The sequence below is a fragment of the Globicephala melas genome, chromosome 2 (assembly GCF_963455315.2).
Source record: "Globicephala melas chromosome 2, mGloMel1.2, whole genome shotgun sequence".
NCBI lineage: Eukaryota > Metazoa > Chordata > Mammalia > Artiodactyla > Delphinidae > Globicephala > Globicephala melas.
Genome location: NC_083315.2, coordinates 1,947,650 through 1,972,009, shown reverse-complemented (window position 1 = coordinate 1,972,009; position 24,360 = coordinate 1,947,650). Strand labels below are relative to the sequence as shown.

The 24,360-nt window shown below is 47.9% G+C and overlaps 1 long non-coding RNA gene across 2 annotated transcripts; it reads right to left on the bottom strand.

The window, feature by feature from the left end:
• Positions 1-6,534: 6,534 nt before the first annotated feature.
• On the bottom strand, positions 6,535-24,105 carry LOC115839984 (uncharacterized). 2 transcript variants are annotated; one of them, XR_009560567.1, is made up of 5 exons: positions 23,671-24,105; positions 19,690-20,173; positions 15,218-15,335; positions 9,787-9,915; positions 6,535-6,982 (listed from the first exon to the last, which is right to left on the bottom strand). It is a non-coding gene; the product is annotated as an uncharacterized lncRNA (long non-coding RNA). The 2 variants fall into 2 exon arrangements; XR_009560568.1 differs by having other exon boundaries at positions 19,690-19,791.
• Positions 24,106-24,360: the final 255 nt, after the last annotated feature.

The following is a 24,360-nucleotide window of genomic DNA, read 5'->3' as shown; positions in this document are numbered from 1 at the left end:
TAAAGAAGTTGTGGTACATATATACAATGGAATATTACTCAGCCATAAAAAGGAACGAATATGGGTCATTTGTTGAGACATAGCTGGCTCTAGAGACTGTCATACAGAGTGAAGTAAGTCAGAAAGAGAAAAACAAATATTGTATATTAATGCATATATGTGGAACCTAGAAAAATGGTACAGATGAACAGGTTTGCAAGGCAGAAATTGAGACACAGATGTAGAGAGCAAATGCATGGACACCAAGGGGGGAAAGTAGGGGGGGGTGAGGTGGTGGTGTGATGAATTGGGCGATTGGGATTGACATGTATACACTGATGTGTGTAAAATTGATGACTAATAAGAACCTGCTGTATAAAAAAATTTTAAAAAATAAAATAAATAAAAATTTAAAAAAAGAAATCACAATCTCAGTACCATAGACCATCATAAGTAGTGCACAACTCAGACCCTAAGCTTAAATTAAAAAAAAAAAAAAAACAAGCTAGAGGGCTTCCCTGGTGACGCAGTGGTTGAGAGTCCGCCTGCCGATGCAGGGGACACGGGTTCGTGCCCCGGTCCGAGAAGATCCCACACGCCGCGGAGCGGCTGGGCCCGTGAGCCATGGCCGCTGAGCCTGCGCGTCCGCAGCCTGTGCTCCACAACGGGAGAGGCCACAATAGTGAGAGGCCCGCGTACCACAAAAAAAAAAAAAAAAAAACAAAAAACCAAGCTAGAGTAGAGGTGATTGAACCAAGATCCAGAGTGTCAGAGCATAGCTCATCTTGAGTGTAGTTGAGCCAGAGTTTTGACAGTTGAAGCAAAATCAAAGACTAGGAGGAGAGCATTGGCCAAGAACACAGGGGAGTCCAGAGAGTTAAGTAAATTAAGCCACAGGCAGGCACCAATGATCTGAGTACAGCAGATCAGCAGGTCTTGGTTAGACTCCATATACACTTCCTGCCAGAGCAGATGCCGGGCAGGGCCCAGGTCTACAGAAATGAACAGTGCATGAACTACAGCTGGGAAAGGTGAAGAGCACGGGGCCCACCATGGAGTCTGATTATTCCCAGGGCATGTGTGGGGTTGACACAGGATCCTTTGAGCATCTTGGTCCAATGAAGAGCTCCTTCTCTGGCTCTCAGAAAGATTTCCTGATCCTTTTCCATGGTTATTCCCTGGAGTCACCTTGACTACCCTCCGCAGGATGACTCAGTTCCAGATGTAGAAACACCCTTGGATATGTTTTCATCTGATGTTGTTGGACACAATAAAAGATGACGAGAACTTGAAACAAAAATGAAACTTTCCTTAAGGCACGGCCACCCCACCTCCACACGCACAGCTGGAGCTTCCTGCTAACGTGATGCTGGCATATCTAGAGGTTCTGGCCAACTGACATAACAATTTGCTGGTGATGGTGGCTTAATGACAAAGCGGAAATCTCTTATGGACTGCTGGGGAAGCAAAAAGTGTCCAAAGAACACAGCTTTGTGTTATTGTAACCACAGGGAACAGCGGGAAGAGGGATACCTTTATTTTCCACTGTGAAAGTTCCAAAGAGGACAAACTCTGCAGGAAGTCCCGGGCCTATATATACACATTTCTACTGCTGGTCCTATTCAGTCCTAATCAAGGCCTACATCATCCATGAGCTTATCCACATCGGAAAAGAAGAAAAACAAAACCCCGGTTGCAAACCCCCGCACAACTGGCTTTTGACAGCATTTCCCTGGGCTCTGCGGGAGATAGGAAGCTTCGGAAATGTTTGTACAAGCGGCCGCAGGGCAGCGAGCTAGCAGAAAGCTTAGTGTTTCAGGGATTGTGTTTTCTCGTAGCTCAGTTCATTTTGATTACCCCTTGGTCTGATCAAAAGGTAAAGCGTTGGGATCTATAAGTTGATCTTTTTTAGAAGTTGAAGATGAAAGACACCGAGTACTGATACCGCACAACTGAGTATCTTCTGATCTCTTACGAAATAAAATGAACAACCCAAATCATCAAAGGTGCTTCTTTACTTCACACCAGACCAGAATAAGTTCCATGATTTTATTAATAACTTCCTTGAAGGGGTCCACTCTTGCCTGATGGGAGGGTCACTCCGTTGAATACACCATGTAATTTAAGACTCCAAGGGCTCCTGAAGAGCGGGGGGTCTCCTGCTGGCCTTGAAGAGGTGAGCTGCCATGTTGACAGGGAGCCATGTGGCCAGGGACTGAGGGCAGCTTCCAGGACTGCCAGCAGCCCCCAGCTGACAGCCAGCAAAAAACAGGGACCTCAGTCCTACAACCTCAAGGAATTGAATTCTGCGTGAGTTTGCAAGAGGGCCCAGAGCTCCAGAACGGAAAGCTGACTCCCTGGCTGCATCTGTCTGTTACAAGTGCAGAAGTAAACCACCTTCTAAACACGTGTAAGTGTTTCTGAGGGCATATTATACAAAGTGGATTTTGTAAATGGATGTTGCCAAATCGCCCTCCATGGCTGTACCAATTTACACTCCCACCATGACCAACCATGTTTGAGAATGTCCAGTCCCCAGTACAATATGAATACGGGGACTAATAAAGTGAGCTGCGATCACTTTATTGGTTGATCACTAACAAAGTGGAACATCTTTTCATATACTTATTGCTCACTTGGTTTTCCTCTTCTGTGAAATGCCTTTTTGTTTCTTTTGCCAATTTTGCTATTGGATTATTTATCCTTTTTTATAGACTCATAGAAATTCTTTATTAATTCTGAATACAAATCCCATTTCAGTTATATGTTGTAAATATACAATATTTGCATATCAAAATCCATAGCTCATTTTTCCCCTAAAATTTGTGTATGCTTTTTTTTATCATATAGAAGTTTTTAATTATTGATGGGGTAGTCAAATGTATTCATTTTTATGTGTTTTGATTTTGTTTCTTTCAAAGCCTTCCTACCCCAAGATTATAGAAAATATTCTCTATATTTGCTTACAATATTTTCATAGTTTTGTTATTACGTTTTCCCTTTCATCCCATCTGGAATTTATTGTGAGTCATACATTCTTCCACCCCCCAATCTGGTGTCCGCCCTCACCACTCACCTGATATTGCTTTGGGCAAAGTCTCTAGGGATCTCTGTGCTGAACCAAAAGGACAGTTCTGTGGCCTCGTGTTATGTAACTTCTCAGCAGCATGTGTGGAAGTTGAGCATACCTCCTACTGTGAACACGTCCCTCTCTTGGGCTCTGGGACAGCATCCTTTCCGAGCTTTCCCTCCATCTCACTGGCCTTCCTCTGTCTCCTTTATTGGATCATCTTCTTCCCAATCTCTAATTCTTGGTATTTCTCAAGGTTCAGTTCTGAGCTGTCTTCTCTGTGTCCCCCTTGGGGACCCAAGCTTTATATACTCTAGAGTGAGTCCTTAATTACGATGTCTCTAGCCTTTGTCTTTCCTGAGCTGCGGCCTTGTGTATTCGGATACTTGTCTGACGTGTCTCTCTGGACAGTCCACAACCATCTCAGGCTTCATATGTTCCAAGCTGAGATTTTTTAAAATTTATATTGGAGTATAATTGCTTTACAATATTGTATTAGTTTCTACTGTACAACAAAGTGAGTCGGCCATACGTATACACGTACCCCCTCCTTTTTGGATTTCCTTCCCATTTAGGTCACCACAGGGCACCGAGTAGAGTTCCCTGAGCTACACGGTCGGTTCTCATTAGTTATCCATTCCATACATAGTATCAATAGTGTATGTATGTCAAGAACTCTTGATCCCATCCCCTGCTCCAGACCTGTTTTCCCTCTAGGCTTCATCACAGTTCACTCCTTCAACTTGAACCAGACACCCAGGAATCACCCTTGGTTTCTTCCTTTTTTTCTACCACTGTATCCAATCCGTCAGCAAGTCCTGTCAACTTTCCCTCCCCCATACATCTTGATCTAATGGGCTTCCCCTCATCTCCTCCACCAGCCTCGTGCAGGCTGCTAATATCTCTCTCACTCCTGCTTTGGCATCAGCTTCCCTTCGTCTCTTCCCTCTCCTCCCTGGAATGGTCTCTTTTTAAAACGTACGTCATTATCATTCCTGCTTCCAATGTTTCCGTGGCTTCTCATTGTACTTAAACAACCCAAGCTTCCCCCTAGGGTCTCTGAGACCTCCTGGGGCCTGGACCCCGACTCCCATACACATCTTAGGCTACCTTGCTCCCAGGTCCTCCCTCGGTTCTTTGAGCAAACGCACATCTCCCCCACGTCAGGGCTGGATTCGTATCCTGGGGCTGCTGAGACAAATTCCCGCCAACTTGGTGGTTTAAAACAAAAGAAAATATTCTCTCACAGTTTCCGGGGGCCAGAAATCCAAAATCAAGTATTTCACAGATGAGAAACTGGCGTTTAGAGCAGGGCCCACAGCTTCAAGGATGTGCCCTAGTTCCTGCCCTCAAAACTAAGGATCCACGTAAGATACCTTTTATAACAACAAATCCCTCTACAAGGGCAAAGGCCAGAGAACATATTTGTCATCTAGAGTCATTCAGTGAAGCAGCTAGACTAGACGCAGGTCAGAAGATCTCTGTGACGGCGGATCAGGTCGTGGGAATAACTGAGATGCAGCGTCTGGATTTGTTGCACTTACATCACAGAAAAGGAGAATTTGAGATCGAGAATGTAGGGTGATCCGTAGGTATTGTGTCACACGAGGAGGATTTCCCTAGACACGTTTGAACCTCCACTTCTGTGTTTCCTTCTGAGTTTTGTCTGTCCCTGAGGCTTTAAAGTCGACCCCAGAGAGGGATTATGACTATTTCTGACTCTGCCTATAAAACACCACGGGGCTTAACCTTGCAGCAGGCGAAGGGCCACCACATTTACACTTCAGTCTCCCTGCGGCTGCTTTGAAACGCTCTGCTTTTCTTCTCAGGGGCTTGGGATCTGGGCAGACACACACTCTGGAGTTCCCTCCTCTTAAGCAGATCATGCAAGATTAATTTATCTCAGTAAACACAGGGCTCCCAGAGAGACAGCCAATCACTTCCCAGGGGAATCAGAAAACCTCAAGGGAGAGAGAGAAGCCATCCCAGGCCTCTCCAGCAGGTCGACAGCACAGTGCCTGAGCCTCCCACAGAGGTTTGGGGTTGCCTGCGTCACCCGTCACCCGACGCCATGGTGTGGGCGTGGCCTTGGGCAGGGAAGGCTCTTCTGGAGCTGTTTCTGCTGCCCCGGGGCCAGCACTTAGCTCACGGTGTGAAGCTGCAGAACAGGATTTCATGGTTTCCCAGAGCCCTCACCCATCCCCAGCCCTTGCCCTTCCAGGGCAAAAGTGCCTCAACCAGCAGCGGCTGGCCGCCTCGCACAGATGCTGTCCCACGCCACCCTTACGATTGCTTTACGAGCAGCTAGTGGCCAACGTCTGCATCTGCTCAGTAGATATTTAGTCTTCAAACTTCTATTTCCTCCGACCTTCTGCCTGCCTCCTGTGCTTGACTAGATCAAGGATTTCTACTGGTTCAGGGATGGATACATCACACACAGTAAGAGTTCAGTGGGTCTGGGGGATTTTAGTTAAAGAAAATTAAGCCTGTCTGTACTACAGGGCTTCTCCGAGCCTCTAACAGGCTAAAATGTTCACTGCAAACTCCAAGAGAAGGGTATGGTGCAGGAATTTCCCAAACATGTGTGTTTACACACATTATCTTGGGTCCTAAAAGTCATGGGCAGAACACAATTTGGGGAACCCCGTCCTGGGCCACATCGGCCTCTGTGCTCAGGAGGATGGGAAGAGAGGGCAGAGTATCTACTGTGAGTCTGTACGTGCCAAGAGCCGCGGTACTTTGGGCAGGCGTTGCCTCGGCATCTGTAGTCTCTCAACGACCCAGCGAGGCGGGCACGGTCAACTCCGCTCCCTAGATCTGAGATGACGCCGTGTGCAGCCACAGTAAGGCCCCAACACTAGAAGCATCCGAACAATAAAACTTCCCCTGGGCTTCCCTGGTGGCGCGGTGGTTGAGAGTCCGCCTGCCGATGCAGGGGACGCGGGTTCGTGCCCCGGTCCGGGAGGATCCCACTTGCCGCGGAGCGGCTGGGCCCGTGAGCCATGGCCACTGAGCCTGCGCGTCCGGAACCTGTGCTCCGCGGCAGGAGAGGCCACAACAGTGAGAGGCCCGCGTACCGCAAAAAAAAAAAAAAAAAAAAACTTCCCCTGAAGGATAGCTTTATGGTCATGCATTTACAAAATCAGGCCATTGTGCTGAGCAAGGAGCCGTATGCCATGGTGCATGGTACGTGGCAGTGGTGTGCTCTGCCTGCTGGGCCCGAACGCCTAGTCAGTGAGGTCATGGCGGCCTTGGCCGTGGGATACGGACAGGATGGGGGTGGGGATGCCCATGGACGATCACAAATAGTCAGAAGACACTTCGTGCTGTGAAAACCTCAGCAATTCACCCAACAAAGGTCATTTACAGTCAAACAGGAGCTACTGCGGAGTCCAAGGCTGCAGGGGAAATTCTGGAAGGAAAGGAGTGTCCAGAGCCAGCCAGAGCTCTCAGAGGCCTGGGAACCAAGGAAAGGAGGACGCAAATGAATTTCCAGGTTTGGGAAAGAGAACTGATAAGCAGTATTCTTGCTTTTTAGTTTTTAAATAAGCTTTTCATTTTAGAACAATTTTGAATTTCCAGAAAAGGTGCAAAGATAGTCCACAGCCCCACGTGCCCATAGCCGGTTTACAGAATTATTAACATTTGTCACAGTGAATGAACCAGTATCGTTACATCACTAACTGAAGTCCGGATTTTATTCAGATGTCTTCAGTTTTTACCTAACGCCCACTCTCCTTCTGCTCCAGGATCTCATCCAGGACGCCGCATCACACTTAATCCTGTCTCCTTAGATTCCTCTTGACTCATCAGACTCTCCTTGTTTTTGATGATCTTGGCAGTTTTGAGGAGCACAGGTCCAGTATTCTAAGGAATGTTCTTCTAGTTGGGTTTGTTGGATGTTCTCCTTGTGGTTAGACAGGGGTTCTGCATCTGGGGAGGAAAACCACAGAAGTCAGGTGCCCTTCTCATCACATCACATTGAGGGCCAGTACTATCAATGTGATTTATGTTGCCGTTGACCTTGAGCGCCTGGCTGAGGTAGTGGCTATCAGATTTCTCCGTTGCGAAGTCGCTCTTGCAGGCTCCCCTTTCCATGCTGTCCTCTTGGAGGGAAGTCACTATGAAGTCACAGCCCACACTTGAGGGGCGGGAGTGATGTACCTCCTTGACAAGGCAGTATCTACAGGAGTCATTTGGAATTCTTCTGCCTGGGAACCATGTCTATTCTCCTCCATTTAAAACAATGTATTGGGATCAACAGATGAATGGATAAAGAAGATGTGGCACATATATACAATGGAATATTAGCCATAAAAAGGAACAAAATTGGGTCATTTGTAGAGACGTGGATGGACCTAGAGACTGTCATACAGAGTGAAGTAAGTCAGAAAGAGAGAAACATATCGTATGTTAATGCATATATGTGGAATCTAGAAAAATACTACAGATGAACCGGTTTGCAGGGCAGAAATAGAGACACGGATGTAGAGAACAAATGTATGGACACCAAGAGGGGAAGGAGGGGTGAGATATAAACTGGGAGATTGGGATTGACTTATATACACTAATATGTAAAGAAGAGATAACTAATGAGAACCTGCTGCAGAGCACAGGGAACTCTACTTCACTTTGCTGTACAGTAGAAACTAACACAACATTGGAAAACAACTACACCCAATTAAAAAAAAAAAGAAAATAGTGACCAAAGAAAAAGTTTTGGGGGAGGGGGTAAATTAGGGGTTTGGGATTAACATACACGCACGACTGTATATAAAATAGATAACCAACAAGGCCTTCCTGTGTAGCACAGGGAACTCTACTCCAAATTTTGTAATTACCTATAAGGGAAAAGAATCTGAAAAAAAAAAATATATATATATATATATATAACTGAATCACTGTGCTGTACACTTGAAACTAACATGACATTATAAATCAACTATACTTCAATTTAAAAATGCATTCAATTATTAATTTATATCATGATGGACTCATGAATATTTACACTCTACTTTGTACAAATATGTGTATACAATATTACGTTATTTATTTTATTGCTAAAATTACTCAACCTTGGTCACTGGGAACTCTTTCAGCAGTTCCTGGGTCCCTTAGATGAGCCCCCATTGGTGTGTGTGGGGGCTTATTTTGGGGGAGTTTTGTTTCTTTAGCCCATCCTTGTTTGTTAGCACTCCAAAATGCTCTAAGCTCATCTTGTATATTTCCTGCCCTAGCTCTTTCTAGAAAGAGCCGTTTCTCCAAGAAGCCCTGCTCCCTTCTATCAGAGAATGGTATTAGAAACCAAGACTAGGTCTTGGTGGGGGGCTTGTTATTCCTGGGGAGTCATTTCTTCTAGGACCTCCCAGCAAACGGAGCCAAAGAACCTATGTGTGTGTACTCACCTGACCATGTGGCCATCTGTATCTACATTAAGCTACCCCACGTCTCCACCTCTGATCCAGCAACACATGGACTATTCTCGCCTCTGCTTCTTGCTGGGCCGTAACCGTACAACCCAACCGTGTGAAACCTGGCTCCCGCCACCTCCTGGACATTCACCTCATGATTCAATTCCCGTTTACACATCTTGTGGCTTCAGAATTCTTAACCCACATCCTCATGGGAGACAACTTTCCACCTAGAGTCCTGTGCTTGTGAGCAGCTCCTTTTGCCTTTGGTCTTAGAGTCTCCACTCATTCCCAAAGTTACTTGATCACCGTTCCTCCAACCCCCTCCAGGGAAGGTGTGTCATACATTCGTAGCACAGTTAGATTCTTTTGTCACAGCCTGCCTTCCATCCTGGGATCCTCTGACCTCCTAAATGATTTTTTAAAATTTATTTTATTGACGTATAGTTGATTTACAATGTTGTGTTAATTTCTGCTTGCGGCAATGCGATTCGATTATACACATACACATTGCTTTTCATATCCTTTTCCATGAGGGTTTATCACAGGATATTGAATATAGTTCCCTGTGCTACACAGTGGGAACTTGTTGCTTATTAAATGATCTTTTAAATTTGCATATACTAAGGTTAACGCTGTGCCATGAACAGGACAGTTTCGACAAATGCATAGCGTGATGTATCCGCCATTAAAGAATAGTTTCACTGTCCTGAAAGATGCCTGTGTTTCACCTCTTCCATTCTCCTCCTGTATTTTTGTTTTTCCCTCCCATTTGCAAGTAAGCAGATATTTTAGATACCAAATAATGTTACATGTCATGTAATTTTTAATTGCTTGACATCAAGTAGTTACAAGAAACAAAAGGTTGTTTTAGAATCACACTATTAGCAAATATGTTTGTTTTGTATTAGACCCGTGTAACTTATTAGTCACAAGAATTTAGAGGTGCAAACTTTTTCTTTTAGGTCACTGTGTACTTTCAGAGTTGAGAAAGCTGAATTCCAGAAATTTCACTACCCCTCAAAAGGTCAGGGTCTGGCCATGCCCAGGAAGCCATCGATACTGTAGCAAGTGCAGAGCCAGTGTTGATACATGGATTCAACCTCCCACCTGACCACGTCGTCACCTTTCAGAATTTTCATAAATCCGGGGGCTTCAAAACTTAGCGAGGACCTTCTTTTCGCCCAGCACCCAGCCCTTGCCCGACCCCATTTTCTTAACGTCTAAATCATGTCTATTTACAGACTCCAAGTTTTGCCACAAAGGCTTTCCTATGCCCACTTTGCAGCCAAGATTAGAGCAAAATGCAGAGACGGATTTCCTCACCCCATGCTTGCAGTCAGTCGCTGCTTGTCGTTGACTACAGCTTCATGATCTCAAGAGCACATGTCGTGGAGGTAAAACTTTATGACTTCCATTAATTCCGTGTCCTCGGCTGTCATGTTTCTCAGCTTGCTGTCAAACCACAGAAGTATATTTTTAGGATATTTCGAAGGGAAGCAGTGTGAGGACTTCTCAGACAAAATTTATAGCAAGGCTTCCTGAGAGACTGAAGCAGGTGGATTCTGCTAAGTACACACATGCGCGCACACACGCAGAGAAACAAACGCACAGACACACGCACACACACGCAGAGACGCGCGCGCACACACACGCAGAGACACACGCAGAGGCACGCGTGCGCACACACGCAGAGACACGCGCACACACACGCACAGACACACGCACACACACGCAGAGACGCGCGCGCACACACACGCAGAGACACACGCAGAGGCACGCGCGCACACACACGCAGAGAAACAAACGCACAGACACACACACACACACACAGAGACGCGCGCACACACACGCGGAGACGCGCGCACACACGCTGCCTTGCACATAGAAAGGATAGGAGATGCATTCTTCGGGACCTCAGCTACATCACAAGGACGTCCTTCTGTGTGTGTATTCTGATTCCTGGGCCTGCGTTTTCCCTTTCGGTGTCACCTCAGGCACAGGGAAAAGCATGCCACAGTAGTAGGGAAGGAGGGAAACCAGGAGGGAGGGAGAGAATAGAGTGAAAGGACAGGAGGAAGGAAGGGGAGAGAGAAGGAGAGAGACACGGAGAGGCAGGAGACCCATCAGTGATGCCAGAAATGGGCAGAGGGAACGCTGATGGAGGGAATCGGGAAAGAACTTCTCCTTTCAGTGAAGAATCCGCAACAAGCCTCTCCCCAGGTGGCCAATCGTCTCTCTCCAAGTGACTTTTTTTTTTTTTTTTTTTGCGGTACGCGGGCCTCTCACCGCTGTGGCCTCTCCCGTTGCGGAGCACAGGCTCCGGACGCGCAGGCTCAGCGGCCATGGCTCACGGGCCCAGCCGCTCCGCGGCATGTGGGATCTTCCCGGACCGGGGCAGGAACCCGCGTCCCCTGCATCGGCAGGCGGACTCCCAACCACTGCGCCACCAGGGAAGCCCCCAAGTGACTTTTTTTAAATAACGTTATCAAAATGTTCTGCCTCTGGCAAATCTTCTCCTGATCAGAGATAATAAATATGCAACTTTATTAGTGCTTTGTTCATCACTAACCCTGAACAATACCGACGGCCCGGGGCTCTTTGGCCTTCAAAGGACCTTCCTTCAATAAAAAGATTATATTTTATAACTGTTTGGGTATAAAGATGAATATATTGATAATATCTATTAACTTTTCATTTGGCCTAAAATTGTGTATTTTTTTCTTCTGGTTTTAAATGAAATTAGGACATTTTTGTGGGTTCTGGGCACACAAAAGTACTATGGGCCCTGGACACCGTCCCCACTGGGTACGTTGGCCCTCACGATACCCTTTTGTCCATTGGTTGGTGCAGTTCACGTACGTCACCACGTGGTCCCCGGGTCCTGACCCCAACCTGGGGTGCGGAGTTAACGCCATATGCGATCCGGGTGTGAGTTTGTATTGCCAAGCGCCAGTGGTTGAATTCAATTGTTCTACATTCACTAAGTCTATTCTTAAAAATCAGCAGAAAATACGTGCATATCTGTACTGTAAAGCTGACAAAAGCAGCACTCGTGTGACAGAGAGGGACTGAGTTTACTCAGAAAGATGAGTTTCGTCCTGCTCCACCGAGAGCTCGTTTCTGTCCTGTGGACCCACCCAGAGTGGAGGAAAGTGACCTGGAAAAGGTAAGGCGTCAGGAGGAGAGGTTGTCATTCTTTTCTGGGTAAAGATTCTGAGGGCATAGGCATTAAAAAACAGAAAGAAGATAAGATAAAAGGAAAAGCAAATTCCAAAGACTCTCCTTTTCGTCTTGAGCATTAGATACTGTCCCTCAAGTCTTTCACAATTTTTAGGATTTGTTCTTAGGACGGTTTTCAGAATGAAGTAAGGCATTTCTTTGCCAAATGGATCTATTGTCAAAATATAGTGTTTACACTTTTGTAACTCAAATCGCTAGAGAACTTCACAGAGGAACCTTAGAGGAGCTGTTTTTTAAAGTACCAAACAGCCTCTAACGCAGCCACTGCATAGGCTGTGGGAGTGAATGGGAGCCTGTACAGCGAGTTCCCTTAAATGTGGATACACCAGGCAAGTACAGCAGAACCGTCAAGTCTTTTGCACTTAAATTGCATTTTTTGTAGACCATTTCTCCCAGGTCTTTGCGTGATTCATGTCTTATCTTTAAGGCCACAGCTCAGCTATTCCCCACTAGAATGAGCACTTTCCCGGCCACCCTGCTGTTCCTTATGCCACTTCCGTATTTTATTTTCCTGGTAATATTGGTGATCCTCAGAAATTATTTAGATATTTGTGGACTGGTGGTTGGTTCACTTGTGTGTTGTTTATCTTCCACTGCTAGAATTGAAGCCCCATGAGCGCAGACCACTTACATGTTTTGTTCGCTGTTGTTTCCAGTGTCTGGAATAGTGCCCGCCACACATTTGTGGAATAAACGGTTGAATGAATGAATGAATGAATGAATTTAAAGTCTCCTCCAGAGACAATTGGAAACAGACTTCTGAATATTTCTGGGAAGTAACAAGGAGTTAGAATCGGAGGTCCTGGATGGTCCTCTGACCTCACTCACTCATTTACAGATGAAGACAGTGCTGTGACCTAAAAACGTAAGAATTGCCCTGGTGGGACCACTCTGAGGTTCAGAGGCCCCAGCTGTTTCCAATTCCTGAGGCAGCCCTCAAACCACAATTTGAAAATAAAGGCACATGAAAATCAGACCGAGAACCAACCCAAGGCATCTTCTCTAAGATAAATAACGGTCTGTCTGCTCTCACGCAGCTGATATTAATCAAGGCGAGGCCATTGGACACCAAAACCAAACATGTGTCTCTGTCTCCGAGCTTTTAGCCCAAGCTCGCGATCTCTCGTTCCCGTTCCCTCTCCTGGCTCCCACGTCCCTCACTCAAGGTTAGTAAAAATGAAAAGAGCTACAGCTTAGGAAGATTTCACCATATCCTGGGCATGACACTAAGTGTTTTATATTCCTCATCTCCCGGAAGAGACACCATTATCCCCAATTCATAGGAGAAGAATTTAGGCTTAAGATGTTAGACATTTGCCTGAGGTCACACAGCTAAGAATATGGGAGCTTGAGCACAGCTCAAAAAAATTAAATAATTTTTTGAATAGAGAATACATTCATAGTGTCCAAAATTTGAAAAATACGTATAAATTTACTAAAAAAAAACCCCACCCTCCTACTCATAACTACCCAGTGTCTCGCGCCACCCACAGACACAACCATCATAGGCCCTTTCTAGAGATACATTATGCATATACAAGTCAATAGGGGGTGTGTGTGTGTGTGTGCGTGTGCGCACACACACACACACGGACATTCTTTTGTAACTTTTTGCTGTGGAAAACCATGAACATATACAAAACCAGACAAAACCCTATAATGGAAACCCATGTTCCCATCAACCTGCTTCAAGTACTATCGCCTCAAGAACAATCCTGTTTCAACCACACCCGACCTGCCCCCTCCCAGACATCACAGCATTTCATCTGTAAATATTTCTGGGTGTCTATCTAAAGGATGAAGACTTTTTAAACATAATCAAAATACAATAATCACAACCTAAAAATTAACAATAATTCCTTAATAACCTAAAAAATCTAGGCAGTATTCAAATTTCTAATGGCTTCACAAATGTCAGCCTTTTTTATCAGTCGCTGATACATCTTTTAAGTCTCTTTTATATATATATTTTTTACCTTTTATGTTTTAATTTTCATTTTATATTGGAGTATAGTTGATTTACAATGTTGTGTTAGTTTCAGGTGTACAGCAAAGTGATTCAGTTATACATACACGTGTCTATTCTTTTTAAAATTCTTTTCCCATTTGGGTTGTTACAGAATACTGAGTAGAGTTCCCTGTGCTATTCAGTAGGTCCTTGCTGGTTATCTATTTTTTATATATAGTAGTCTGTATATGCCAATCCCATCTCCCAATTTATCCCTCTCCCCTCACCTTTCCCCTTAAGTCTCTTTTAATCTATAGATTCTCCCTCTACTTTTATTCTTTTACTCTCCTTGCAGTTTATTTGTTGACAAAATTGTTTGTTTGTTCTGTAGGATTTCTAACAGTCTAGATTATGTAAGGGGGAAAAAATCCCTTTTACACAAATGGTAGCATAAAATTCATACTGTTTTGTACTTTTTTCACTTAACAGACCTGGCTAATCCATTTGACAAATCCTTGTTGAGCACCTAAAGCTTTTCTGGGTGCTGCAGACAGAACAGTATGTAAAGCAAACAGGCAAAGCAAACATCCCAGGGGATGGAGACGGGCACACCTAAATAAAGAAAGAAAGAAATGGGCACAACATTGAACACGTATTATCAGGAGAATAAAGCCGGGAAAGGACAGCAACTGCGTGATGAGAACTTCAAGTCTCAACCATCCGAGACGACGGCATGTGAGCCAACTCTGAAAGCAGATGAGAGCCTTAGTCAGGCGCCTCTCTGTGGGAACAGCGTTTTAAGTAGAGGAACAGCAAGTACAGTGGCTCCACGTACACTAGAGAAATGAGACTTCAGTCCAGGAGTTGCAAATATTTCCCCTTCAGTGTAGTTTTTCCCTTTTGCTTTTTGTATGGCGACTCTCACCATTTAGGAAATTTTGACTTTTAAAAATGTTGTCATCTGTAAATTTTCTCTTTTATGGCCCCTGGGTTTTGGGCCAGAGTTAAAAAAGAGCTTGGATTTTGAGTCACCGTGTTGTTTCACGGCCCAAGATGGCCTGGGTGTAACTACGGTTCTAAATAACCACAGAATCTCAACGGTTGAACATCACAAAGCTAATTTCTTGCTCACACCGTCCATCCATCCAGGGCAGACCAGCTCAGCCTACTTTCACTCAGGGACCCAAGCTCCAGACGCGTCCACTACCGCTGTGTCAGAGGAGCTGTAGCGAACTGCACATCAGCACTGGCAGGCTTTCGTTCACATTTCATGGGCTAAAGCTCCACCTACAGCCCACCTGAGCTCAGGGTGGTGGGCAGTGCAACTCCAGGTGTGCCCGGCAGGGGAAGGGACCACGTGTGAACAGCCCAGGAGGGTCATTAGACCACCTAGCTCAAGTCAAGGTGAATGAGTTTTCTATTAACCCCATTTCTAGGACTTTCCCTAACCCAGTCAAAAGCAAAGTAGTGCAAAGCAGACACACGACTAGACCCAGCTGATTGGTTTGTGTGGCCAGTTTGAGAATCTGTACAGGACAGGTGCCTCAGAGAGCATCACCTACTCACCCACAAAGCGCCACGGCTTCCACTGTCTTCCAGGACGAAGAGACTGTATCCTTCACACTTCAGGAGCCAAGAGGGCACGGTTACCCCCTGGCTAGGTTAGCTTTTCTGGGTGCGACATCTGGAACCAATGCATAAATGAATGCTGGTTACTCTTAGATAAAAATAAATAGTCTGTCCCCTACAGACCCAGAGAAAGGTGCTGTTTGTTTAGATGGTGGATTTCTTGCAGATTTAGTGAAGCCCATGGGTCTTGGAACTTTCAACATAAACCATGAGGAAACCAAAATAAACACTTTTACAGAGCAGAGGAGATAGGAAGCTTTTCTTCAGCACGAATCATGAGCTAATGACTGCTCCTAAAAATGTAAACAAAATTAATTTATGCTCAGTCAGCAGCTAGAGAAGAGGAAGAACCCAGTACCTGCCTCGTGTTCAAATAGAGACTATTTGGAGACAAGAGCTGTGTCTGAGTTTTCTGCCTGCTAGGATACAATCTCCAGTAACGGGGGCTTCTTTTGAAAACATATATGAGTTGTAATAGAAACGGGCATCTCATGGGAAACTCAGCCTAGAAACCAGTGGACACCAGACTTTGATGGACATGAAACGATACCCAAAGCATCCTGAGAATCTCGCCCAGCAGCAGAAGTGGGTGGGGTTCCACGTACAAGAACCTCGGGGGAAAGGGGGGACCTGAGCGTTAGTGCTGGTGCCTTGCTGGGACGGGTAGCGGTGAATCTGCTTCATAATCTGGGACAGAATGCAGTGGTAAAGGAGCTCATCGAAGTTCAGTTGCCTTTTGGGGATCCAGGCCACGCACTCACTGAAGAGACAGGGATGGTAAGGAAAGAGATGTCACGTGACAACCTCTTACTTCATTAGAACAGGAGAGCATGAAAAAGACAAATCCCTGTTTTGGATGAGTCGGTTTAAAGAAGATTTTAAAAAAAGACTGTGCCAGATGGTATTATTGTACTATTTATTCCAAATATTTGCTTTTCCTTGCTACTAGGCACACCCCTAGAGGCTCCTGCCTGGAGAGAGAACAGACATGCTGCCCACTGAGGTTCACTGTGTGACTTTCTTTGTCAAGTGGAATTTATACAATTGTCTGAACAGATGTTTTAAGAGCCCTGGCATGCTTCTGCCATTGTTTTGTTCCCTCTGCCACAAGACTAAGATAGGGGCCCCTCCTAGCCTGTATTGCAGAAGAATGCAGGGTGAAAGTTGATGTACCGCCAACACGTACACGAGCAAGAAATAAATATCCGATGTTGTAAGGCACTAGGGTTTTGGAAGCCATTTATTATTGCAACATAACATAGCTCAGCCTGATGGATATAGATATCAGGACCAGAACCGCAGTGCTGATCTAGCAAAGACCCTGACATATATAGCATGTTGCCTGCAATAAGAAAAACGGAGCAAATGAGCTTGTGGCTTTAGTTAAGAAGTGGGGAAAACAAAACGTGGGTACCATGAGTTTGCTTTTATTGCCTGCATTTGACAAGGAACTACAAGAAAGAGATAAGCTCCGAAAAGATTTCCAGTTTGAAAGGAGAACTGAAAGGGACATATGGGAAATCCCGATATCCCAAAGTTAAGAGAGTCAGAACAGGGGGTGGGGAGTAAAGATGGGATAAGGGAAAGTGGGTGAAAGCTGTCTCAGAAGTAATGGGTCTCTAAGTCTCCTTGTCCCTCCCTTGTCCTGGGCCACTTCTTCCTTGCCTCCCTGGAGAGGGTAGAACTGCAGGTCAGGGGACTGGGACATGGCAATCATAGTGGTGGGTACAGGTAAAGTATGTCTATTGAACGTTTGCTGCAGAGATATTCCAGCCTCTTTCTCCCATTCAACTCCCAGATCACTGGTGGCCATACCCTTCCTCTCCAGCCAGGAGATGAAAAGACTCCCGATGGAGAATCTCACCAGCCCGACAGGAAACATTCTAAGATATTGACATTAGGGTCCCCCAACAGATGGTCACAATATAGTGTGAAAATCAACAAGTCCCAGTCAGGAACTCAGAGCTTCTAATCAGTCTTTTATTTCTCAGATCTTAAACTCTGCAGCCAGGACTGACTCTCTCTCACACACACACACACACACACACACACACACACACACACTTAATATATTCAGAGACATAAGAGAAGATTTATCATCCATGACACAAGAATGAAGTTTTTTGAAAAGGGATCATTCAGACATTCAAAGTTCAAAAAAGAGCTCTTGGAAATTCAAATCGATTGCAGAAACGACGAAATCTCCCAGAGAGTAGTCAAAAACACAAAAAGATGAAAAATACAGTGAAAATAGTAAAATTAGAGGACCAGGTGGTCCAACACTAATATTTAATAGGCGTTCCAGAAATATACTAGGAAAAAAGAGATATGAAATCATCAATTCAATGGTTTAAGAATATTCTCAGAACTGAAGGACATGAGTGACCAAAGTGTGAGAGTCATTGAGATTCATATCAAAGCTCGACATGTGAAACGTCCACTTCCAGGAACCGTCAGGAGATCCTACAAGTTTCTAGAGAGGAAACACAGATCACACAAAGGGTCAGTATTCATGGCTTTAGATTTCTTAGGAAAGGTACTAGGGACTTCTCTGGTGGCGCAGTGGTTAAGAATCTGCCTGCCAATGCAGGGGACACGGGTTCGAGCCCTGGTCCGGGAAGATCCCACATGCCGTGGAGCAACTAAGCCCGTGCGCCACAACTACTGAGCCTGCGCTCTAGAGCCCGCGAGCCACAACTACTGAGCTCACGTGCCTCGAGCCCGTGCTCCGCAACAAGAGAAGCCACCGCGTTGAGGAGCCTGCGCACAGCAATGAAGAGCCCCTGCTCACCACAGCTAGAGAAAGTCCGCGTGCAGCCATGAAGACCCAACGCAGCCAAAAAATATATATATATATATATATATACTAGAAGCAAGAAGATATTCTAAAGAAAAATATTATCTGAACTATTCCTCTCTATCTGGCAAAACTTGAGCTTGAGTGTGAGAGTAAAATAAAGACATTCTAAGACATGCAAAGCCTCCAAAATGTATCTCGTACACACTTATAATTTTGCAGGAAGCTACTAGAAGTACTCCACCAAAATGAGAGAGCATGGCAAGAAAGAAGAGGTGTGGGGTGTGCAGGAACCGCCCCCACCCCCCCAGAGAGAAACAAAGGGCATCCCGAGGATGAGAAGGGAGGCCCCGAGATGACCCGACAGAGGCAACCCCATCCGGATGGGAGCCCAGTGACGCCATGGGTCATCAGAACACCCCCTGCTGTCTCCTGAAACCAGGCGCCCAGCTGAGCACCCACCCCGTCGAGCTCATCCGGCTTCTCCCGTCCATGTACTGATAAAGCCCCTTCTTCTCCTCTACGACCTACAGCTCCTGATCAGCTGAGACCCCCCATTTCACCCCCCCAGAAATGTCCTTCTCTGGCAACTCCTGGGAGGCTCTGGTGACTTTAGACCCAGAAGTTCTGAGCAGCTGACCAGATCACATCGCCCCTGGGCCCAGAACCTGTTCCACAGCCAGGTACCTCAATGGTGTGAGCCCGGGGCTCCCCACGGACTTGCGTCCCAACATTTCCAGAAGGGCCTCTTTCTTTGCATTCAGGGAATCTCGACCCAGAAATTCCGTTGAAGTTACCTTCTCCTGGGAACCTAGGGGCAGCTTTTTAAAATCTATTTAACTTTTTTATTCCAGTTAATTTTGCATTTGCTACCCAATCAAAACTGAACAATGGATCCTTTGGGGATATACACATGGGCTGGAAATCAATTTTAAAAAGAAGAGGAATCATGGACACCAAAGTTTGGAGAAGGACTAGCTGGGCGTCAAGGGAAGGGGCTGCCATGAAAACAAGGAGCAGGGAGGGTTTTGGAAATGTTGTCGTGATTCTCCTTCAGAGCCTGAGACAGGAGTAGGCAGGGTTCATTTCATTCCTCTTCTTCTGATGGCCCATAAATGTTTTATATTCTATGATGTACGATACATTTCACCAAAAAATTTATTTTTTTTATTTAAAAGAGTCAGGTAGCAGTGAATGGCTTAAGCAACAAAAATAAGACTGCAGGTGCTCTGTACTGACGCAGGAGGATCGCTAAGGTATAGCGTCAGGTGAACGGAACAGGGGCAGAACAGCCCGCTTAGGAGGCAGTCACTGAGTAGAGAAGTAAGAAAAGGAGACACCTACCTGTCCACCCCTGCCTGCGTATCCATCAAAATGTCCCTGTAAGGACACATTCGGGACAGTTAACACTGAAGTGAACACCGGACGCCGGGGGACCAAAATCGCAATTATCCTCACATCCTGCCCCTTCATAGTTTTGAATTTTGAGGTGTTTGAAGGTTTTGCTTATTCAAAAAACTTTGTTTATAAAAAGAAGTCTGACAGTACCAAACGTTATTGAAGATGCGGTGGGCCCATCGGGAAACCTCCTTGGAAAGCAATCTGGAAATACCTCAGAGAGCTGGGGCCAGCGCCGGTGCTTCCAGAAAAACCTCCCTCGCGTGTGTTCAGGAACATACACAGGAACGTTCAGAGCAGCCTTGTGTACAGTGAGCTAAAAGGGAAGAAAGATAGAAAGAAGGGTAGCAACCTAAAATCTCCCCCAAGAGGAAAATGCATTTAAAGAAATTCCCACTGATCCGTACAACAGACCATCATCCCAGAGCAGAAATGAATCCACGAGGATCAAAACCCCCAATTAAACGTGGAACGGAAGCAAGTGTGAAGATGATACATGCTCTGTGATACTGCTTACGTGGTGGTGTTCACACACATGAAAAAATTCTAGGGCTCCCCTGGTGGCGCAGTGGTTGAGAGTCCGCCTGCCGACGCAGGGGACACGGGTTCGTGCCCCGGTCCGGGAAGATCCCACATGCCGCGGAGCGGCTGGGCCCGTGAGCCATGGCCGCTGAGCCTGCGCATCCGGAGTCTGTGCTCTGCAACGGGAGAGGCCACAGCGGTGAGAGGCCCGCGTACCGCAAAAAAAAAAAAAAAAAAAGATTCTATGTATTTATACGTAAAGTGCATGAGGAGGACCCAGGTGAATTTCCGGATAGATATTACCTCCAGGAAAAGATGGGAAATAAACTAAGGGAAAGGTATAGAGAGGCTTCACCTGGCTGGGTCGTGCCTTCTTCCTGAAGCTGTGGGTGGGCGCACGCCCTTTATTGTATTACCTGTTCTAACTTCTCGATTCTACGTTATACTTCATTTAAGTCAACAAAATACCTCACTCAGCGTACATTAGATTATAATAACACAAGATGAACAGAAAAGATCAATTCCAACAAGTCTGACCCTGCAGGGGTTCTTTCACCATGTTGCGTCCAGCCAGAGTCATTTGAACAGAAAAAAAAAGGTAGGAATAAAAAGGTCCTGGAGTTTTGCTATGAAATCATCAGATATTTGGAGCTGTGAGGAATTTTACCCATTGCATAGTCCAAGCCCCTCATTTTTATAGAAGAAACTGGGGCCCAGAAAGGGAAGTGACCTGCCCACGGGCATGAGACAGAGAAAGTCCATGATGGGACCTCGTCCAGGTCCCCGTCTCCTGGCCCCTGGCCCGGGGCTTTGTCCTGGACGCCGCATTCTTATCAGGGAAAGAGCAGTGATTTCCCAAGAAGGCGTGTAGTTCCTGGACCCAAACATTGGCCAGGCTGTCGCTTGGGTACCACACCAGTGAGCCTCTGCCCGGCAAATCCTGAGAACGGGATTTCCTAGAGGGAGCAAAGCAAACAGCCCAGTGCGTGAGTCAGATGTGAGTGCAGCAACCTTCCCAGGAGGTGGACTGGGTGACTCGCCTGCTAGCCTGCCCCTTGTACACGTGTTACAGAGTTATAGACGGTGGACTGTGTGCGTGTGTGCCCGTGCGTGTGTGTGACATCTAATATATAGTAAGTGCGCGGTGGTTGGTACCATTAGTATCATCCTTTTAGGAGAAGTCACAAGTTTTCAGGGCCTGAAAACAAGGCTACTTTGGTTCAGAGAAGAGAAAAAAAACCCACAAAACTGCCCTGGACCTAGTCCATCTGTCTCATGTTTGAAGTTTAAGGTGAACTAGTCTTTCCCAGCTTGCCGAAGCAATGCACGTGGACCTGGACGTGTGTTCTCCCATCCCCTCGGAGCGCCTCCACGGACACCCCAGGGAGGAGGGTGATGGCAAGAAAATAAGACAGTTGTCCTTTAACCACAGACACATCCCCTTGAACGTCTGGGGACCTCATGGGCGGGTCAACGGCTCTCAGACGATGCTCAGACCAGCCAGTGAGGCCACACCTCTCCTTGCTGGGCTGTGTAGCCACGTCACTGGCTGTATAAAGAAGCACGTCTGAATGACAAGTGACAGAGGACTTCAGAAGAGGAAAGGATCAGCAAAGCCTCCAGAGGGAGGGAGAGAGGTCCCAGCCTTTGAGAACACGGGTGGTCAAGGGCTCTGCGTCCAGTTCCGGTGTGTGTGTGTTAGGGGTCCTCACACCACCAGGCAGATCCGTGACGCCCGCTGGGTGTCCTACACTTCAACTCGGTTCTCAGGCTGTCCACCTGGAGGCAGGGTCGGGTCCCTCAGCGCAGGGGCTCGGCCCCAAAGACCGCCCCCCAACCTCAGACGCCAGGCACAGGTGCAGACCGTGCCCTGGGCTTCTGACGAATGGCGGTAAACGGGAGGCTCCCAGGACCGGCCTCCTTGGGTACAGAGCTCAGAGAAGCAGCGTGTTGACTAGATCTCCACTTGATTATAGAAGGGTGTAAGGAGGACGGGCCAGATGGAGGAGACGCAGAGGACGGGCTCCGCGCCGTCCCGGGGCACACCACCCTCCCAGACCTCCGTTGTCCACCGCCCCGCAGCTCTCCAAGGCCCAGACCTCCGTGGTCCACCGCCCCGCAGCTCTCCAAGGCCCAGACCGCCGTTGTCCACCGCCCCGCAGCCCTCCAAGGCCCAGACCTCCGTGGTCCACCGCCCCGCAGCTCTCCAAGGCCCAGACCTCCGTGGTCCACCGCCCCGCAGCTCTCCAAGGCCCAGACCTCCGTGGTCCACCCCCCGCAGCTCTCCAAGGCCCAGACGGTGGTCCATGTACCCACAGCCCCTGCCCCCGGGAGACTCGGCCGTGAGTCCACAGGGAGCTGGACTCAGGAAACCCGGCTGCAGACAGCAAGCTGAACTCACACCCTCCCCGCTCACGTGCCCACCTTCCCCTCGCCTTTGTTGCCAACCCCCTGTTCTCACGTGAGGCTCCCTTGGTCCTCAGGATGTCTCCCCCTGGGAAGTGCCTTGACCGCTCACTAAAAAATAAGTCTGGGGAAGACCTGCCTTACCTGCTCATCCCTGGACGGTCTAAACCCCGCACACGTTAGCTCAAGCCGGGCGCCCGCAGACGTGCACGACCCCAGCCCGGGTCGGGGGACCAGGGCTCTCTCACTGTAGACAGCTGTGTCGCTGTTTGGAGTCAGGACTAAGGTCGTGCGTGTGCCCCCGCCGCCGGACGGGCCGGGCGTTGGCACCTCTGTCCCGAGCGCCCAGCGCGTCTGCAGCCATTGTGGTTTCTGATGGTCAGGTCACCGCAGGGCCCCCCGTGGGAGCAGAGATGAGAAGTGAGCTCTGGACCCCACAGGCTGGGCCACCGCAGGGGCCTTTGAACAACGCAACGCTGTCCCGAGGGCCGGGGCTCTGCGCAGGGCCCCACTGGTGACAGTTTCTGTTGGGCCGCGCAGGCCCTCCCTGTGCCTTTTGTGGAGACAGGGAAATGGGGTTTCTGCTTTGGGGAAAGATGCAGCGGAGAATATGCTTCTCATTGCACTGCACGGAGACACGTGAGGAGGGTCAGGCCCGGGTCCCGGCGGCTGCGGCTTGAGCACCAATTTCCTCCCGCGGGTCAGCTGCCTGACTCACGCACTTTCCCGAGGATCTGACACTGTAAGACTCAGGGCATGGGAATGAGAGGCCAGGGGAGGCCAGAGTTTATCTCACTGGCTTGTTTCTTTCCTTCTCTCTCCATCTCCACCCTCCCTCGAGGCCCCTACGTCCCTGATTCTGTCTTCCTGCCTTCCAGCCGTGGAGACTCGCCCCGTCGCTGCCCCGCTTCCCACTCTGTCTCCGCGGCTCCGGCTTCCAGGCCCTCACCCCATCCATCCCGTCCGTGCCAGGGCTGCCCAGCGGGCAGACACATCAGAGGCGTCCCGGCCCGGCGTCTCCCCTTGCCCGTCGCGAGGCGCGGTCGCCATCTGCTTTCAATGAAGTGTGGGTTTTGGTACGTATTATGGAAACAGAAACGGAAAAACCATCGAGGTCCCTCCTGCAAAAACCATCATTATCCACCGAAAGGAGCTCTTAGCAACTTCCGGGTGGAGAGCACATCACTGTGAACGAAGAGGAATTCAGACAGGGATTCTGGCGGGGCTACACAGACGGGAGAGGGAGACGTGGAATGTTCTCACTCACCCAGCAGTCGGGGGAGAGCGCCTTAGCCCGGCAAACAGAGCGGTCCTGCAGCCACGGCTGCGCAATCCGACACCGGCCCGGCCGCCCGGTTCCTCTGTGACTCAGGAATGTGGGCTGGCAGGGCCGCCGCGGCCGGCTGAGTGGTGAGAGGAACACCCGCACCCCATCGAGGGCCAGCTCTAGCAGAGAGCAAATGCCATCTGCCCTAGGGCCCCGTGCACGGGACAGCGGCCCGGCTGCCCTTCCAGGAGGAAGTCACCCTCCTCCCCTCAGCCCACGTGCTGAGGGACTGCTGTGTGTCAGGCATCAACCTCAGCAAGTCTCCAGCTGAGCACGTGAGGACAGTGCCTGTGTGTGCCAGGCACTCGGGAAGCATCTGGAAGGAATGCAGCCACGACAGATGGGGCTGGACAATGTCCTCTGTCTTTTCTCTGACATGAGGAGAGCCAGCGCGGCCCCTGCCAGAGAGTGGCACAGATTTACGTCCTGCGTCAGATCCTGTGTGCGTGTGTTCGTGTGTGTTTCAGAACCCCGCCATCCCTCCACTCAGGGATGCCTGAAATTCCAGGCTTACAGACCTCTTTCCTTCTTCCGTCCTAAGATACCATTATCTCAGAGAGAATAACACTTCGAGCTTTATCAGTAATTGGCATCTTAGGGGAAATTAGTTCATCAGACTTTCCTCAAGGG